The sequence below is a fragment of the Elephas maximus genome, chromosome 4 (genome assembly GCF_024166365.1).
Source record: "Elephas maximus indicus isolate mEleMax1 chromosome 4, mEleMax1 primary haplotype, whole genome shotgun sequence".
NCBI classification, from domain to species: Eukaryota; Metazoa; Chordata; class Mammalia; order Proboscidea; family Elephantidae; genus Elephas; species Elephas maximus.
This window is the reverse complement of record NC_064822.1, coordinates 55,116,197-55,122,206: the sequence shown is the minus strand read 5'-3', so window position 1 is coordinate 55,122,206 and position 6,010 is coordinate 55,116,197.

Sequence of the window (6,010 nt, the reverse complement as noted above, 5' to 3'; positions counted from 1 at the left end):
GCTCCTTGTAAGAACACCAGTCATAGTGAATCAGGGCCCATTTACTCCAGTATGTTAACCTGATTACATCTGCAAAGACACATGCACAAGTACAGGGGTTAGGACTTAAGTATCATCCCACCAGGTGACCTTCCTCTCCTAGTCCCAGGAGGTCTCACCCTATCTTGTCCTATCCTGTGGACAAGGGCAAGGGTTCCTTCTTTAATAAAATTAAAATTTTTCCCTCCTTCTCAGGGCTGGGTTCCTCAAGACCCTCCCCATAGGGTTTTTCTGACAAGCCCAGAACATAGCCAACTTTAGGGGAGCCATGTTGGTCTTCCCTGAACTCCTCGCCTTTCCAGGCTCTGGCCCTAGGTCTCCAGACTCACCCCAGACCCAAGGCTGGCTTGCGGAAAAACAGTGCCTGAGCTAGGATCCCTCCAGGCTTGGACACCTGCCCCAGCCAGAGTGGGGTCCAGACACCGGCAGGAGGCCATCACCCACAGCGCAAAGGGAAGGGCTGTGTCCCTGTATGTATACTCTTTCACAGTCAAGGCTGGATTTGGAGGATGGAGGCTAGAGCATCTGACAACCAGAGCCTACAGGTCCTGTGTGAGGACAGCTTAGGGGCTAAAACTTGATTGGAAGAAGATGAACTAAATAACACCCTGCTCCCTCATGTGGAATCCAAGAGGGACGCAAACGGTCCCTCCAAAAGGCCCGTCTTCAAGGATCTTAGAAAGCCCTGCTGGCATGCCCTTCCTGCTGGAACTTTGATTAATGCTAAAACACAGATCTCTAAGGACGTATTATGTATTTAAGTTTGCTTTAAAACTATTCATGCTTCAGAGTGAAAATTTTAATATTTTTCTTTTCTTTAATCTGAAGTGCAGTGGATTGGATGAATCACACTCTACAGCAGTCTGTATAAGCCCCCTCCCTAGTCTTGTTTATGTGTTTATTCTCTTTCACAGTGAACTAACAGAAGGGTCATGGTCACTCTTATGTGTCAACTTGGCTAGGCTATACCAGAAAAAACCCGCTGCTGTCGAGTCGATTTTGACAGAGTAGACAGAGTAGAACTGTTCCGTAGGGTTTCCAAGGAGCGGCTGGTGGATTCGAACTGCCGATCTTTTGGTTAGCAACCGTAGCTCTTAACCACTGCACCACCAGGTCTTCACGCTAGGCTGTAGTCCTCTGTTATTCAAACACTAATCTAGGTGCTGTTGTGAAGGTAATTTGTCGATGTGGTTAACATCTATAATCAGCTTACATTAAGTAAAGGAGACTATCCTTGATAACTTGGGTGGGCCTCATCCAGTCAGTTGGAGGCCTTAAGGAGAGAACTGAGGCTTCTCCCAGGAACAAGAAATTTCACCTGTGAGTGTAGTACCAGCTCCTGCTCAAGAGTTTCTAGCCTGCCCTTCCTGACAGCCTGCCCTATGGATTTCAGACTTGCCTAGCTAACCCCCATGATTGCCTAAGAAAATTCCTTGCAATCAATCAATACAGTGTGTGTATGTGTGTATCGGGTATGTGTGTATCTGTATCTCTATCCCTGGGTATCACAAATGGTTCAGCACTCGCCTACTAGCCAAAAGGCTATGGTTTAAACTCACCCAGAGGTGCCTCAGAAGACAGGTCCGGTGATCTGCTCCTGAAAGCTTACAGTCTTGAAAACCCTATGAAGCACAGTTCTACTGTGCACACATGGGGGCACCATGCGCTGGAATCAACTCAACAGCAATACACACACACACACACATGCACACGCACACGCACACACACACACACACACACACATTCTGTTTTCTGTTTCTCTGGGGGAATCTTACTGTGGTCCAGATCTGAAGCATTTTGGGCCTTCAGAGAGGAGAGGGAGTATAGTGGGCTGGAGGTGTCTGGGCAGGCCTCCCAGGGAGTTAGGAGGAAGTTGGGTGCTATCTAGGATAGATGTTAAGAGCTTAGCCTCTGGAGTTTGTCTTGGTTCTGTCCCTTACTAGCTGTGTGGCCCTGGTACCCACCCAGCCTGAGGCTGTTTTCTCATCAATAAAATGAGGATAATGACGTGCTGTCGAGTTGATTTCGACTCATAGCAACCCTATAAGACAGAGTAGAACTGCCCCATAGGGTTCTCTTGGCTGCAATCTCTCCGGGAGCAAATTGCTAGGTCTTCTCTTCCTTGGAGCTGCTAATGGGTTCGAACTGTCGACCCTTTGGTTAGTGGCTAAGTGTTTAACCATTGTTGCACCAGGGATCCTTGAGGATAATGATACCTGTGCACTGTTGCCGACAAGTCAGTTCTGACTCACAGTGACCCTATAGGATAATGATAGAATAGTAATAATGCCTTTGAGCAGTGTCTAGTTCCAAGTTAGTGCTCTAATTAATACCTATTGGATGGAAAGGAGAAGGAACAGCATGTGTGAAGGCAAAGAAGTCAGGATGTGCAAATCCATTTCTCAGGAGTGTGTGGAAGCCTGACTGACAGATACCTGGTGAGGCCCTTGGCATGCCTGCATTTGCAAAATAGAAGGCCAGGGGCCGCCCCCTGGAAAGCTGGCCCTCAGCTCCTCTCCGCCATCCTGAGGCCCCCAAACAAGGTTTTTGACTTCTCAGATGCCCCTGTTTTCTGATCTGTAAAAGGAGGTGATAATACCTGTCAAAGTGGTATTGTGAAGAATAAATGAAGTATGTCAAGGTTTAGGCACAGTGTCTGGCACACAGTAAGAACTCAGGAAATGGTGGCTGAAGCTCCCATGTAGGACAGCGCAGTGTGAGGATGGGTGGCTGAGAGTCAGGCATTAGGGTTGGGGGAGGTGGTTCAGGGAGGAGGACCTCAATAGTTGGGGCTTCTGAAGGGGTTTCCAGCTTTCTCCCTACATTCCAGCCCCAGATGGACTTGTGCTCACACCTGCTCACCCCTTCCCTTCACCTCCACTTCCTGGGCTTCAGCAGAGCCCAGCTCAATGGAGCCCTGAAGGCCTATCACCATCGGCCCCCTCAGGTGTGTCCATTCCAAGGCACCTCATCTAGAGATTTAACTTTTTCTCCATGTGTCTCATATCCCAGCAAGGCTCATGTCCAGCATTGCCTGTGGGGCTCAAAGGTGCTCATGAAGGAGAAAGATTTGAAGGGCCATTGGCCCCTTGTTCACAGTGGTTCCTGGTACCTGACATGTAGTTAAGTATCTGTCGACTAAGACATTTCTTGATCCTTTACAGACACCCTGTCCCTCAAACCACAGGAGGAGAGGCTTGGCAGGAAGCCTCTGATTTCCCCTGAGGAGACAAATCCAGGCAGAGTGGGGGCTCTGGATGGCAGATGCCCCACCTCCCATAGGTTCTCCACCTCCAGCCTTTCTAGATGTGCCAGTCTTAGGTCAGATTTTCCACAAGCCCACAAGTGCCGCTTCCTTCCCCCTTTACAATGCTCACCATGGCTGACAATCTTCACATTTACTGTAAAACACCCTAGCTGACTCCTGACTTGTGGAGTCAGGTCTTCTTTCATCCTGGCCACCCCCACGCCCACCTCTGCCATAGAAACTGAAGAACAAATTCTCACCCAAGGGCTAGGGAGGTGAAAATGTCACGTTGTGAGAGGAGATTCAGGCCCTGGTACTAAAAGAGTACTACAGACACAGCTCCCCATAGCTGCCCACTGTACGATGGAGTTGGGGCTGGAGGGATGTGGACCTCTAGTGCCTTGCACGCCAGCAGCCAGACTAGCAGAGCAGCAGCTCACTTTTTGAGACTACAAGATCCTCTAAGACTCAAGCTGAGTAAGCCCCCCAGAGACTTCCTCTGTGCTCTGAGATCAAAAGGAGGCTCAGGCTGGCTGCTTACCATATCTGGAGACACCCAAAGGCCATCCAGGAAACAAGCAGTGAGTTAGCGCTTGCTGGCGTGGAGGTGCCCCTGTCAGAGGCCAGGCTGAGTCTTGGGCGGGGGGCGGGGTGGGCAGCAGGAGGAAGTGCTAGCAGGGAGGGAGGTTTTCCTATTCCTGGAAACACATGCACCCAGAGGTCTGACCGCAGCCCACTGGAGGGACTGGAGAGCGAAGAGTTCCTGCCTGGGGCATGGGGGCAGGTGGACCAGCTCCCCCACCTCCAGGGTGCTTTCCCACAAGAGAGAGCCTGAGCTCTGGGCCTGAAGGGCAGGCGGCTGGAGAGTCTAGAGGAAGGAAAAAAAAAAATCCTGCTGGAGGATGAGGAAAGATGGTGAGATCCAGGACCAGGGCCTGTGGATGAAAAAGGATGTTCAAACCCACGATTCAAACTAGAACTGCACAAGTGGATGTCAGTGCAGGGAAACCCCCGATCCTGCCTAGCCCTGACGGAGGAGATGTGTGTGTTTGTTTGGGGAGGTGTGGCCCTGGGACACAACCATGACTCAGCACCAGCATGAGCTAACCTATAAGCCTGGAATTTCCCATGTTAATTTAAGCACCTTTCCTCCTGGATCATTCTATCAGGGGCCGACAACCATTCTATCTGGAGACCCCACCCCCCATAAAAGGAATCAAGGAAGAGTGACTTTAGGAGGACCAAGGGGCCAGAAAGCTTTAGAAAAGTTCGCTCCAAGAATCTCGCTATGGCTCAGAACGGCCCCCAGGGGAAGGGGTAGATTTCCCAGGGGTGTGGGACTGACTCTGCCAAAGAGCTGGACCCTTCGGCATTTGCCTGCCAGTGCTGGTCCACGTCATGGGCTGCCTATGCCACCCTTCATCTTGTCCCTCCCTTTTCTGAAATCAGCTGTTTGGACATTGGCTGAATGACACCAAGCCAGGGTAAGGGAGCTAGGGTCCTGGAGTAGGGGTGGGGGTGGGGTATGTGTATGACTAACGTGCATGTTGTACTTGGTGGTTTGTTAGAGGGACGCTGAGAAATAGGGCAAACCAGGGTCCAGAATTCTGCTCAGAGATGCACAGATAACGAATGCCTTGTGGCAGAGTGAGTGAGTGCTGATGTGGCTGTGTGAGGCCCTTGTGAGACTTTGTGTTCCTTGAGGGGAGGGACTGTGTTGCCTCTCATCATTGTAGCCTTATGCACAACACAGAGCTGGGCCCATGGCCAATGAAGAATAAATGTCTGGGTTTGAATCATAAAGGCCAGGAAACACACAACTCATCAAACATGAAGCCTGGTCTTCATTCCTGTACTGACCTTCCCCCACCAATCCAAGCCTGCAGCTTCCTTCACACTCTCAACTGAGATTCAATCCTCCTCGCTAATTTCCTGGAAACCACCTTTGAGCAGCTGTTGCTGTTTTCTGTTACAGGCGGGTGACACTGGCACATCTGCTTGTGGTGGGTGCAGTCATGGTTGGAACTTGTGGGCAGGGGCCCAGATTCAACCTGCAGGGAAAGGAAGCCTATGGTGGCTCAGTAGCCTGTTTGTAAAGGGGTTCACCTGCCACCCACAGAGGGATGGATGCAGTGCCACCTTAAAACTCTGGGACTCTAACATCTGCCAGAGCCCATTAACATCTATGGCTTTGTTTCAACCCTATCACCACTTTGTAAACAGAGAGTGACTGTTATTTTCCTGTTTCATGGGTGAGAAAACAGGTCTGGAGAGCCATGCCCAGGTCAGTGGACAGGTAGTGGCCAAGCCGGGGCCAGGCGGCAGATCAGATCCTAGGTCCAGGGCCCGTCTCACATGGCCATGGCTCCAGTGAGGAATTTTCCTGTGAGGGTGGGGAAGAGCACGCTCAAGATCATCTTTAGAGGAGCATAAGGGAAAAGGAAGGGGCTGAGAAGGTACCTCTGTTGGCTTGGAGGAAATGACTGGACCATAGAGAAGCACAGAGGGGACCAGGAACAAGCAGCCATACAGCTGTCCCCACCTTCCCCGCAGAGACTTGCCCTGCTGGGGGCTGTACTGCTGGCCTGGGTGGACAGGTGGTCCTGTGCTGGGGCCTCAAGGCTGGAAGGAGTCCCTGGATCCCTTGGTTTTATGGGCACATCCCAGTCCCACTGAGGGTGTGAATTTGCTTCTTGGGAGAAGAAATGATCCTTTTACACAGAA